General features: G+C 43.9%; 1 protein-coding gene across 1 annotated transcript in view; it reads left to right on the forward strand.

The window, feature by feature from the left end:
- Positions 1-14,187, forward strand: part of ROCK2 (Rho associated coiled-coil containing protein kinase 2) — a 428,174-nt gene that overhangs the window by 236,390 nt on the left and 177,597 nt on the right. The window lies entirely within an intron of this gene.

Here is a 14,187-nt window from a genome sequence, read left to right on the forward strand (position 1 = left end):
CAATTTTGGAATGCCCACGAAACACCCATTTCCATGCCCATAACCATGCCCTCTTTTGCCTGTGCATGTTAGAAGTTAGATGCACTGCATTACAGACTGCTTGTAGCAAGTCGTGTGCATAAATTCTAATTATTGAAAACTAGGAAAAAAGGCCCGTTTCTCAGCGCAATGAAACGGACGCTAGCAAGGTTCTATAATGGTAGGGGCCCCCTCCCTCTGTCCCTCCGAGCTGCTTGCCTGCCTCCGTGTGGGTCGGACGTTGTTCGTGGTTCGCTCTGTGTGGGGAGGGTTTTTTTTTTTTTTTGCTGCGCCTCCGTGCCTGTGCCGTTTCCGTTTCGGCCCTCGAGTGTCATTGCACCGCACTCGACGTCATCAGGTTTTGACGTGAGGGCGGTGCAGACACTCAGGGGCACACCGGATATCTCGGGCGCCTCAACGTCCGTGGAGGCTTCATTAGAACGTTGGGGTTGCCTTTTATATAGAGAGATTAGTGCTCATTATTGCTTATTAAGAGCTGTTATCAACGCTGATTAGTTTTTTAAAGCCAATTAAGTAACGCACGTTGTTATAGAATATACTTAGATTTTGGTGCAGATCTCTAGGGGGGTAATGCATTAGTGTAGCAGGTTTAAAATTAATTTTGGACAAGTTCATGGAAGAAAAGTCCATAAACCAGTATTAAGGTAGACTTGAGAGGAAAGTTCACTGCTTATTCCTGGAATAAGCAGCACGGAATCTATGACTCTTGGGATCCTGCCTTGTAACTTGGATTAGCCATTGTTGGACCCTCAGTCTGTTCCAGTATGGCAATAGTTATTTACTGGGGTTTTTTTGTTTTGTTTTTGTTTGTTTTGCATATGCTAAACTGCTTTTGTTTGCATTCTAACCTTTAGCATATAGAATGCATAATACTTAGCAGCATATTTTTCTGTGTAATTAAAGCTGCCTTCTATTCATGTTTTTCTTGTGACTATGCAAGCACATGTGAAAGAAAGTTCATACTATGAAGGTCTGTACAATGAATTTAATATATTTAGTGGGCCTTTTACAAAGACGCACTAGCGTTTTTAGTGCGTCCTAAAAATAAGCGTGTACTAAAAGCTAGACATGCCCATATATTCCTATGGGCAACTCTAGCGTTTAGGGCACGCTAATCATTAGTGTGTGCTAAAATCGTTAGCGTGCCTTTGTAAAAGACCCCCTTAGTTAGAACAGGGGTAGGCAGCCTCTATACAGAGAGGGCCACATGAATGTCAGTACTATACCTGGTGGGCTGCAATATTATGTAATGTCACAATCGGAAATGTACAGAGCTCCATAGACCTAACCTGTGATAAATAAGTAAAAATGTAACTAAAATAATGACAAACTGCTAGAGTGCCTATTCTGATAATACTTTTAATAATTTTTTTTTTTTTTTTTTTTTTATTGATGAAATACCAACCATAACATTGAATAAACAGCATTCTCAACATTTCTCTTATTAAACATTTGTTTCATATGGTGTTAGAGAACTCAACATTTCTTCCATCTTTATTTTATCTATGCCCCCTCCCTCCCGCCCCCCACCCTTTCTCCTCCCTCCCTCCCTCCCATCCCATCCAAGAGCCTAATACCTTAAGAAAAGGAGCTTGTTATAGTACAACATCATTAACTTTAGCTGTTATAATACGGCTATTATTATCTAACTTGTACCCGTGATACTTTAATATGCTACTTCCCCTTACTTATCCAAACTGTCTCTCCTCTCACTTTCTCTTTCCCCCAGTCCTTTTACAATGAGGAAAAAACTGGATTGACACGGGCTGTTCCAGCCTTAATCCGTGGCAGGCAGACCTTTGTTTTGCTTCCAGCCTTTAAGCTTGTAAAGGATTTGACGCCTGGTTGTTGGATGCATTGTGTTCCAGTATCTCCCCCAGATCTTCCTAAAAGTTCCTGGGTCTTTCTCTTGATTTATTAATGGAACAATGCCACAGAGTTCCAGATGTAACAGTTCTGACATTTTAGACTTCCACATGTCCTCTGGTCGGGGCTTGCTCCTCTCTCCATTTAAAAGGATTGCTTTTTTCCCCATCCGGGTCACTCGTTGTAGGAACCCCGTAAGTCCCGACGGCACCGGTTGTTCCATACTAAAAATGTCGAACAGCACCAGCACACTGACGGTTACTTTCCGTCTCCAGTACCGTCCGGATTCCGCAAGTATCTGTGTCCAGAACTGATGAATCTCCGGACACCACCAAAACATGTGACCCAAGGTCGCCTGTGCTTCTTCACATTTTGGGCATTCACCTGTACCGAAACCCGCTTTCAATGCTCTGTTTGGTGCTATATATAGTCGCATAATGAACTTGTATTGCTGCTCCCACTGTCGTATGAAGGTAGACCTGCGTAAATTACTCAACAGAAAGTTCTGAATCATGTCCACGGTTATTACAATTTCTAGATCTCTCGACCAGTTCTCTGCTAGTTTGACATAGTCAATGTCCTCGGTGGTGTCCAGCAAATTTCTATGGTGGAAACGCAAGGGAACCACGTTTTGGGCCCCCAACGTCAAGGCTGTTGTGAGTATATCCTGCACATCCTCACTTAAGTTAAGTGTTCCCAGTGATCGGGCATAATGCCGCACTTGTGCGTGTGCGTAAAAGTCTTTAGACGAAATGCCATAGTCTCTTATTAGTTCCTCCAGGTTCTTGACTTGTCCCTCTGCATTTAGCACTTGATATAAATAATGAATCCCTTTCTCCCTCCAGTGCACAAAGGTCCGCTCCAATGTCCCTGCCGGGAAATCAGGATTCCCTTTCAAAGAAACAAAAGGCGTCGCCGCTGCAGAGAAACTATGTCGCTTGCACAACCACCGCCACATTGCTCTTGCTGAGCGCACAAACCAATTCATCGGGGACCTCGCCTCGGGGTTCTTCCCAGATGTATGTAGCAACAGCTCAGGTGCATTTTAGGTTCCAATGAGGCCTCTAGTAATGTGTTTGTAAAGTGTTGGTTGCCTGTTAACCAGTCCCTAACATGTCTCATTGTGCAAGAAATGGTGAGATATCTTACGTTGAGCAACCCCATTCCTCCATGCTCTTTGGGTTTATATAATACCTCCAACGGCAGTCTGGGCCGTTTATTACACCACAGAAATTTCCTCAGCATCCTGCTTAGCTCTTTCTCCTCTCTCCCCTGTAGATGTAAGGGTAACACTTGGAATTTGTACAGCCATTTGGGCACTATCATCATGTTAAACAAAGCTATACGTCCCGTCAATGTGAGGGGGCAGGACTCCCACATTCCTAATAATCGTCTCGTTTCTGTTAACAAAGGTCTCACATTTATCTTATAGAGTGTCGATAGCTGTATCGGCACCTCCACTCCCAGATATTTCAGCCGGTCTGTAGCCCATTGAAATGGAAAGGGACCCACCCACTCAGCTTGAACTCCCTCTGTGAGGGCCAGAGCCAAGGATTTATCCAAATTTAATTTGAACCCAGATAAACTGCCATAATATTCAATCTCCTGAAGTAGGTTCTGCGCTGATGTGTGAGGGTCATCTATCATTAACAAAAGGTCATCTGCATATGCCAGGAGTTTAAGCACTGTCTCGCCCACTAACATGCCTTTAATACCTGGGTTGTTTCTGATGCAGCACAATAGTGGCTCTAGCACTAATATAAAGAGCAGTGGAGATAGTGGACAGCCCTGTCTTGTCCCTCTGCCTATCATTATTTCATTCGTTCGAACTCCATTTACCCGCAGTCTGGCTCTCGGGTCCACATATAGTGCTCTTACTGCCCCAATAAGCCAGCCCCCCACTCCAATCCATCTCAAAGTCTCATACATGAAAGGCCATGCAACTCTGTCGAAAGCGCGTTCCGCGTCTAGGCTAATTACTAATCCCTTAGAAGCTCCTTCTGACGCTACCGTCATTGCTGCAATCAGTTTCCTGACATTGATGACAGAGTGCCTTCCCCTTACGAACCCGACTTGTTCCTCCCTGATTATTGAGGGTATCACCTGTGCTAGACGTTCAGCCATGATCCTCGAGAGAATCTTTATGTCAACGTTTATGAGCGATATGGGTCTATACGCAGCAGGATCTACCATGTCTCGCCCAGGTTTTGGAATTAAACTTATTAATGCTTCATTTGCGTGCATTGGGAACTGCTCTGCCTCCACCACCTCCTCATATAAGTTCATTAGGGGCCCCACCACCTGTGCCCGGAGCAACTTATAGAACTCACTCGAGAATCCATCTGGACCTGGGGCGGAATGAAGTTTCAATGCTTGTATAGCCCTCAGCACCTCTTTTGCTCCCAGTGGGGAGTCTAGGGTGTCTTTCTGACCTTCTGTTAGCTGTGGCAGCCTTGACTTTTCTAAATATGTCCTAATCATATCTTGTTGTTCCGTTCTTTTCCTCTGTCCAGCATAAAGCTGGGAGAAATGTTTATGAAAGGTCTCTGCTATCTGCTCTGGGTCTGTTGTTAGGTTACCTGTTGGGGTTTTTATCTGTGCAATCATATGTGACCTACGAGAGCCTTTTATCAAACGCGCCAGCATTCCTCCCGGTCTATCCCCGAACCTTTGTAGATTATACTTGCGCGTGAGCGTGGCCTTATTATACCTATCTTGTAGTAATGAATTAAGCTCCACACGAATGGAGATCAAAGAGTCAAATAGCGTTCTATTAGGTGTTTCAGTGTATCTTCTCTTGGCTATTTTAACCCTACGTTCTAGATCTATTATTTTTTGCGCTATTTTCCTATTTCTCCTAGAAACGTAGGCTATCACTTCTCCGCGGAGCACCGCCTTAGCGGTGTACCAAAAAAGGCCTGGTGTGCTGACATGTTCTTTATTATGCTGCGCAAATTCCTCCCACTTGCCTTTCAAGAATTCTACAAACTCTGAAGAAGTTTGCAAATACGAGGGAAATCGCCAACCCCCCAGCTCTCGGTAGTATGGTTGTGGTTCAATGTCTACCCAAATCATGGCATGGTCTGAAATCTCTTCCGGGCCTACCTCCGCTCCTCTAATTCTTGAGAATATTTCAGATGTCACCAAAATATAATCGATTCTGGATTGTGTTCCATGTGATCTCGAGGTATGCGTGTAGTCTCGCTCTCCCTCATGTGTTAATCGCCAGGGGTCTACCAACCTCAGGCCCTCGCAAAAGGTCTCAAGTATTCCCGGCCCCCGATCTTTATTCTGTATATGTCCCGTTTTATCCAGATCTGGATCTAGAACCTGGTTCATATCCCCTGCTACAATTATTGGCTCTGGTCCCCGGCTCTGGCACTTCGCAAACAGGTCTGCAAAGAATGCTCTCCCGCCCATCTGCGGGGCATACACCGCTAGTAGCATGTATTCCTGCCCTTGTAGGTTAAATTTAATTCCCACATACCGTCCCTCTTCATCTGCGAAGAGGAATTTGGCTTTTGCCATTACTGATTTGTGTACTAATATTGCTACCCCTCCTCGTCTTCCTACTGCTGGGGAACCGAAAACCTCTCCCACCCAATTTCGTTGTAATTTCTTAAGTTCTATTGTTGATAATCTAGTTTCCTGGATACATGCTATTCCCACTTTGTGCCGTTTAAGCGCACTTAAGATCTTTGTCCTCTTAATCGGGGAAGTTATCCCACATACATTCCATGATATTATGCGTGTAATCCCATCAGTCTGCTTGGCCATTGCTTCTTGATATCATTGAATGAATCATCTTATTTTCCATCTTTAAACCCAGGGAGCCCAGCCTCCCCCTAGGATTCCCATGTTGTTCCCCGTCTACTGTGGCGTTGCGTAGTCTGTGTGTCCAACCACTCCCTATGTGACTCGTGGTCTTTTTGCTCTTGTCTTTCCCCTTCCCCCCTCTTTCCCTATACCCTTGAAGTGTCCCTTTCTTCCCCCCTTTCTCAATACCCTGTATCCCATTTGTATTGTGGGATGTTGGGGTTTCCCGCGTCCTCCCAATCAGCCCCTTTCCTGATATGTTAAATTAATCAAGCACTGATTCCGCTTGTGTGAAATATCTAAGCAAGGCCTCATTGGATAACCTTTAAATTATACCTTTTTAAAAGCTGTCGTCCGCTTATGTTACTTCTCCTCTGTCTGCTCCGGACTCTTTCTCGATACCACCAGTGCCTGTACTTGCTTTTGCGCATCTGCAATGTCTGTGAATTGCTTCCATCGTCCTTCAACCTTTAATTTCAATATTGCAGGGTAAATCAGCATGAACGGCACCTGTGCCTCGTGCAGCTGCTGACAGAGTGGCGTGAACCGCCGGCGTTTTTCTTGTAGGGCCATAGAATAGTCCTGGAAAATTCGTAATTGGTGCCCATCATATCTCAGCTCATTCCGTTTAAGTCGGGAGCCCCGTAAAATTTCATCCTTATGTACATAATTATGTATTTTAATGATCACTGTTCTTGGGGTCTGTTTCCCTTCCTGTTTTTTGCCAATTCGGTGCGCTCTCTCTAAGCACAGTTTCCCCGAATGATCTGAGAGTGCAAATTCCTCTGTCAACCATTTTTCCAGAGCTGACGATAGCATGTTATCTGACACTGTTTCGGGGAGCCCTACAATTCTCAGATTTCCTCGCCGCGACCTGTTTTCTAGGTTGTCAACTTTGGCCTGTAAGGTTGTCAATGCAGCGGCCATTTTGTCCGCTTTCTGCGCCCCAGGCCCCGCCACGTCCTCTGCCTCCGATACTCGACGCTCGAGCTCCCCCAGCCTTTGCTCTGCATCTGCCGTCCGCGATTCCAAGCCAGACACTTGTGCGTATAATTTTTCTAATTTCTGGTCCAACGCAACACTCACAGCTGCTGTTAATTGTCTTAATTGCTCCTCTGTGAACGAGCCGCTACTGTCTGCTTTCTGGCTCTCTTCCACGCTGCTTGCCGCTTTCAGTTTTTCTCTTTCTTTTTTCACGGACCTGCTCGTCATAGCTGGTTGTGGCGAGTTTAAATATCTTTCCATATGTTTATCCTCTGCCTTTGCGCTTCTCCGCGTTCTTTTGTTTCTTTTTTCAGTGCTTAATTATAATTATTGTCGTCGGGGCCTAGGAGGACGCGGGAACACGTCTTTCTCTTCCTAGAGCATCACGTGACCCCCCTGATAATACTTTTAAAATACAGTATTTTAAATTACCAACACTCTGGTTAATGGTATTTTCTGTTTATACTTCCCATGGTCTTGCAGGCCACATAAAATTCAATGGCAGGCTGCATTTGGCCTGCACGCTGTAGGTTGCCCACCACTGAGTTAGAAGAATGTTTCTTCTGTTTTCTGATGCCTTCTGAAACAAACCTAACAAACAATATTACTTCCCTTTCAGCAGCAACAAGCAACCAACATTTATACCTTTTAATGTTACTAAGTTATTTTGTTTTTCATTTTTTTTAAGTTGCTTCTAATTTTGTAGAACCCTGAGGAGTAGCCATGTGTGGGATAGTGTTACAAAGAATTTCATGTGAGATGAAATGTTGCTTTTCTGTGTGAGAGATACATTTGTACTTTATTATTTGTTATATTTTATAACAAGCCTTATTTTTACTGTTATTTCATTGCATTTACTTGTATGTGATCCATCTTGAACTTGGATGTGAAAAAATTCCTAATTAAATATACATTGATAACATGGCTGCTTCTTGGGATGTGATGCTTCTAGTTAAAAAAGAAAAAAAAAGATTTAACAGTGAAATTTTATTGATACAGAGTAGACATTGCTATTGTATTTATTTTAAGTATTGCAGAAGGCACAGCTTTTTAAAAATGTGTACTACACAGTACAGCCAAATGGTGCTCTATCAACTGTCTTTTTTTAAATCAATAATCTCAATTTGTAGTTGGAAAAAAGTCTTGCTATTTATTTTGACCAAGAATAATTGTATTTGAATGAAAAGAATACAGATGATTAACACATCTAGCTTCAGTTTAGAGACTGGTCCTATGGAGAACAGAACACAAGAAAGCTTTTTCAAGTGAGCAGATTGTCCAATAGGCAATTGCGGAAAGTTTGAGTGAGAGGTGTATTTTTCTTACAGGTTGCTAAGTGACTCTCCTCAGTCTCATGCTGAAAATGATGCCTCCAAACAAGTTAGCAATGTGAGTGCTTATTTTTTTATATTTTAATACAACAGAGCATTAAATACTAAAATTAATCTTCAGTTATGGTATCTTTGAATTGTATTCAGATCACATTCCTTCAGATAGTCTTTTGGTGGTGTTTGATTCTCATCATTCTGCTCTATTCTGTAAATGCAACTGTTATTTGCAGAAGCATTAGATCACACGTGGACAGGGGTGATTTGCTACTAATTGGGTTTCTGCCAGGTACTTGTGACCTGGATTGGCCACTCTTGGAAGCATGATACTGGGCTAGTTGAACCATTGGTCTGACCCAGTTGTAGCTATTCTTATGTTCTTATATATAGTATCATATATTTATTTTGGTTAAAAGGCCTTTTAGGTCTTAAGTGCATCCAGTTGCAAGTGAAAACTGTAGTTGGATTGAGAGTATACAGATTTCACATGTATCTCTGGAATTTCTTGCACTTTGACATTCACTCAGAACATCATATCTAAAATTTAGGGCTCAAGTGAAAACTCGTCTTTTCACTAAACCATTCCATGAGGGGGTTAGGGTCTGACTTGACCAACAGGATACCTTTTTTTGTTAAGTCTCGGTGCTACTCTTTCTTTATCTGTCCTGTTGATTTTATAGTTCCTTTCTAATTATGTTTAGATTTTTAATTGTAAACCGCTTTGATTTTAATTTGAAAGGCAGTATATCAAATTTTAATAGATAAACAATATAAACTTATCCAGAAATATATTTTCAATTTGATGCAGGAACCCTGTAAAGAATATTTTAAGATCCAACTATTTAGATCAGTGGTTCCTAAACTTTTTCGGTTCACAGCAACTAGTGTCCCGTCCCGTCCCCCCCCCCCCCCCCCCCCGGCCACGTGGGTCTCTGCCCCCCCTCCAGCCACATAGGACTTCCGCGCCCCTTCCCCCCCGGCCACATAGGTCTCTGCGCCCCTTCCCCCCTGACCACATAGGTCTCCCTTTCCCTGCAGCCCCCACCTCTCACTCCAGCACACCTCTCCTCCCTGAAAGTTCAGCATACTTCTCCTCCATTCCTTCAGACTCCCTCCTCCCAGAAAGTCCAGCACACCATTCCCTATAGCCCCTCTCCTTCCAGATGGTCTAGCACATCTCTTCCTTCCATGCAGCCTCCCCTCCTATAAGTCCAGCACACCACTGCCTTCCCCAAATCCAGCATCACTCGCTACCTTTCTTCCCGCAGGTCCAGGATCACAGCCGCTTCCTTCTTCTTCCCCCGCTGCCGTACTTGCAGCTTATATTTTTGGGCTGTCCGCGATTCACACAGGCAAAGCCCCTCTGATGCAACTTTTGTTGCAAGGGCCGGACGCAGCAGAGGGAAATCACCACAGTGCCTGTGTGAATCCCGGATGGCCCGAAAATGTAAGTTGCAAACACTGCAGCGGTGGAGGAAACGGCAGATTCCGGACCTGCGGGAGGGGAAAGTAGGGAGCGATGCTGGATTGTGGGTGATGGGAGGGAAGTCAGGTTTTGCCGCGGCATCTTTGAGAGTTCTCTGCGGTGCACCAGGGTGCTGTGGCGTGGCTCACAGTTTGGGAACCACTGATTTAGATTAATCCAAGATTAACATTAAGAGAGCCTGATGTCACATTTCTGGCTGACCATGTGCGACTTCAGAGTTTGACACCCCATCCCCTTGCCTGCATCAGTGTTTGTCTCATGCTTGAATGATAGTATGCAGGGTACCCTCCTCTCCTCCAGGTGCTGGTGCCTCTTGTCAGGCATCCAACACAGCCATAGCAGTCAGCTCTGAGAGTGATGAGTACATCCGGTATTGAGCAAGCGTCTTCATTTATGTCCAGGGTGGGGTAATTTGTATTATGTTTAGCCCCCACCCCAATCATTTTGCAATGTTGGTGCTTATGAACAGCTAGCATATTTGCTCAACTTCTGAAATAAACACTGGGCTGTCACACAGGTGACCGAATACACAGAATGTAAACAGCCATGGTTCCTGTGGTAAGGTGACCCTTCCTATTTCCCTTATATTTATTTACATGCCTACAAAGGGAAGGGCAGAAGATCGTGAGCATGTCACTGTCCACAGCCTGAGCCATAGGTGCACTTGATGTCAGTGAGGAATAAAAGGGGGCATCGGTGAGGAGCTAAGGGGCCCAACAGAAGGTTCCAAGGGGGAAGAGCAGTATAAGGTGATTTCACCATCCCCTAAGCATTCCCCTACAAAATGTCATAATGTATCTTTGAACACTCAAGTTTAGATCACAGGGGTGGAAGATGCAAATTAGTATGTACAACACAGTTCACCTACAGACCACCAAAATTAGAAGATTTAGAGGTAATATGAATTAGATTAACATCACTATTAGGTATTATAGTGTTAATTTTTAAGATAACTAAAATCTTTCCAAAGTCACTTAATCAAATATTAATACATTTGCTCTTTTGCTTTTTCTCTGCACATTGTACGGTTCTCTCTTCTCTATCTTTATTTTCTGGGTTCTCTTGACTCCTTTCCCTGGCCTCCCTTCCTCCTTCCAGTTTACTTCTCCTAGTCTGTTTTCTCTGCTTTATACAGCCCTCACGATTTTGTACCTCTCATTTTTGTATTTTTTTTTACCTCTCACCCCTTATCCCCATTATACCTTGCAAACTTTCCCTTTCCCCTACCCTCTCCCAGTGTTCTATCTCCCTTTTACTACTGCTAATACTTATGTTTCTCTCCTATAATCCCTCTGGCTCATTTTTCCCAACTTTGCAAACCCCTTCTCTTACTGCACCATGTAATTTCTGCTTCTTTTTCTCACCTGTGTGCATCCTCACTTAATTCATTCTTGCCTTCTCCCTCACTGTGGCCATTCTCTTGACTCTCTCTCCCTGTGCTTCTATTTCCCTGTTTCCCCTGCCTCCTCCTATTTCTCCTTGCTACCCACCTTCCTCTGTATTGTAACTCTCAGCCCTATTTCCTATGACTGTCTTCCCCTTCCCACCTCTGTGTTTCTCAGCAGGAACAAACAATATCATTTGTGTTTTGTTTTGTTTTTTTTAACAAGGATATTGTATTGCATTTAGGAAATGTTGCAAACTAGAATGTTGCAAACTAGAAGGTCATATAGGTATTAAAGCAGAAAAGAGAGACCTAAAAGGAGAAACACTACAGTTCATTGAACATTTTAAGGCCAATTCTGTATTCTAGGCACATATGTTTATATTTCTCTTATGTGCATAAATGTCTAGAATACTAGTACTTATGCATGTCAGTGTGCACACCCGTTAACAGCAGGGTGCCTAAGCACTATTCTACAGCGACACATGTAAGTGGCAGAGTGCAGAAATGGTAGGGGATGAGAACATGAGTAGAGCATGGATGGGGACTCCCGATTATGCACGTAAAGTACAGAATACTGTAAATTATGTGGGTCCCTGGCAAATTTACATGCTTGCAGCAATGGCATGTCTATGGTTAGTGTAACTGTGGGCATGTAAATGTAAGGAAATTGATACCGGGTTATGCTAGTATTCTGTAACAGAATCAAGGCACCCAGATGCCCTTATAGAATAGGGTAAATACCTAGAACTGCCCCTTTATTCTCTAACTAGCCGTTAAGCCCGTAACAACGGGCGAGTTTTTTGTTTTCCTATGGCTTCCCCCCGTCCACCAACACTGCTCTCTCCCCTGCTCTCCCCCCATGTCCAGCAACCCTCCTCTCCCCCTTCCCATCCGCTCCATCCACCTGTGTCCATCAACTGTTCTCTCCCTACCCTCCATCCTCTGGCTCCCATCCATGTCCACCCATCTCCTACCGCGATTGTAACCTCCTCTGCCCTGCCGTCCCCTCCGCCGCCATTTCACCCCCTCCGGCCGCCACCGCCACCTTTGTCGCCCCCTCCCCCTCTTTCTGCCATCGTCGTGTCCTCCTTCAGCTGCTTTCGTTACCTCCCGTGATTCTTCCTGTCGTGTCGTCAGTTCTCCTCCATCGCTGAGTCTGTTTCCCTCAGTTCTGCTCCCTCCTCCGATTTCCACGCCCATGTCCGAGCCCTCCTCCCTATTGGGCTGTACTGCTGGTGGAGGTGGGGCTTGGACTTCTGCACTCTCAACGTTCGGTCTCTACTGCGCATTTGTGGGTGAGTCGGTCACTTGTCATTTATATGTTTGATGACTGTGCCAGATAGAGGGAAGAGAAGAAAAAAGTGTCCATAAATTAGTTTTTATAACTTCTCTTCGCACTTTTTCTAGGGGAAATTTAACTCTGCAATGCAAACTTCTTTTTTCTTCTTTTTCCTATGTTAACATACAGATCTGAAATTGACTAATATGGGTCCTGTCAGAGGTATAGACATAAAGGGGGCATTTTCGATATGATGTCTAAATCTGATTTTGGGTGTTTTGGAAAAAACATCCAAAAATTCAGTAGCAAACATGGCCATTTTCAAACCATAAAATGTCCATTTGCTAGATATTTTTGTGCTCAGTGCATCTATCTTTTAGGATCATTTAAAAGAATATCCAAGGGGGGGAAAAAAAAGCACTAAAACAAGCCATTGGGATATATGGGGGGGGGGGGGGGGCAGCATTCTTAGTAGACTGGCATCAGACATCCCAGCAGAGCAGTAGGGATCCTAGGAGGCACTGCAGTGGACTTCACATAAAAGGTCCCAGGTACACATCTCACCGTTACCCCCTTATATTGTATGGGGAGCCCTCCAAAACTCACCAAAAACCTATTGTACCCAACTGTACACCACTGCAATAGCCCTTATGCCTTCAGGTGTCACCTATGTGTAGGTACAGTCAGAAGCGAAGCCAGGTTGACGGCGTGGGGGGAGTGAGAGCGGACTTACGTTGGCACACATTTTCAGTGCAACATGACGAAAACAAATGCCGGCAGAACTCCATTTGGGGAAGTGGCTGCTCCCCTGGCGCCCCACCTAGCTACTCCACTGGGTACGGTAGGTTTCTGGTGGATTTTGGAGGGCTCACATGTTCCACCACAAACATACCAGTTACAGTGGGTTGTGAGCCTGGGTATCCTTCTCTACAATCCATTGAACTGACCGCTAGGCTACTCCAGGGACCTGCTTACTGCTTTAATAGGACTGGCCATAACATCTGAAGCTGTCATAGAGGCTGGTATGTACTGTATATTTCACATCTTGTGGGGGTAGGAGGGGGCCAGTGACCACTGGGGAAGTAAGGAGGGTCATGCCTTAATCCCTCCAGTGGTTATCTGGTCTAGGGCACCTTTTCTGGCTTAGGCATGATTGAAACAGGTCTAGACCAAAACATCTAACTTTTTTCCTTTGTTCCATTATGGCAGAAAAGCATCCATGTTTTAGGAATGCCCTAATCCTGCCCCCAAAATACACCCTTTTATGATTTGCATGCACTGCAGAGAAAAACATCTCAAATCCATTTTTGAGATGTTTCTCTCTTTTGAAAATGAGCCCAAAGTGAATTATACACCTTGAACATCAAAAAGCTTATAAAAAAAAATTGTCACAGTGAAAAGCAGTAATTAGTATTGCTATATAAACTGTACACAGATATGGAAAAATGTGATGTAACGCAGTGCCTTAAATTTGTTAGGGCATGTTTTGTTTACAGCTCTGTTCCATATGGTTAGGGTGGTGGACTTTGGTCCTGGGGAACTGAGGAACTGAGTTCGATTCCCACTTAAGGCACAAGCATCTCCTTGTGATTCTGGGCAAGTCACTTAACCCTCCATTGCCCCATGTAAGCCGCACTGAGCCTGCCATGAGTGGGAAAGTGCGGGGTACAAATGTAACAAAATAAATAAATAAACCCAGAGTCAGTGCAATGGACAGTGAATACCATAAATGTGTACAAGGCCACAACACCTGAGATATTTTAAGAACTGAGTAAATATTTGACTTGTTTTTTAAATAATGTTTGAAAGTTTATTATTTATAATTTAAATCTCATATTTGTTTTTGTTCTTTTTACAGGACAATCAAGAGGTGGGTCTTCAGTTTAATTTTTACTTCTGAAAGTCAATAACTGTTTATAGAGTTGATATAACATATATTACAAAATAAGTGTGTTATTTTCTTGTATGCTCTGGAAAAGAATAAAGCCTAGTATTACATAGT

This window comes from Microcaecilia unicolor, chromosome 3 (genome assembly GCF_901765095.1).
Source record: "Microcaecilia unicolor chromosome 3, aMicUni1.1, whole genome shotgun sequence".
Lineage (NCBI taxonomy): Eukaryota > Metazoa > Chordata > Amphibia > Gymnophiona > Siphonopidae > Microcaecilia > Microcaecilia unicolor.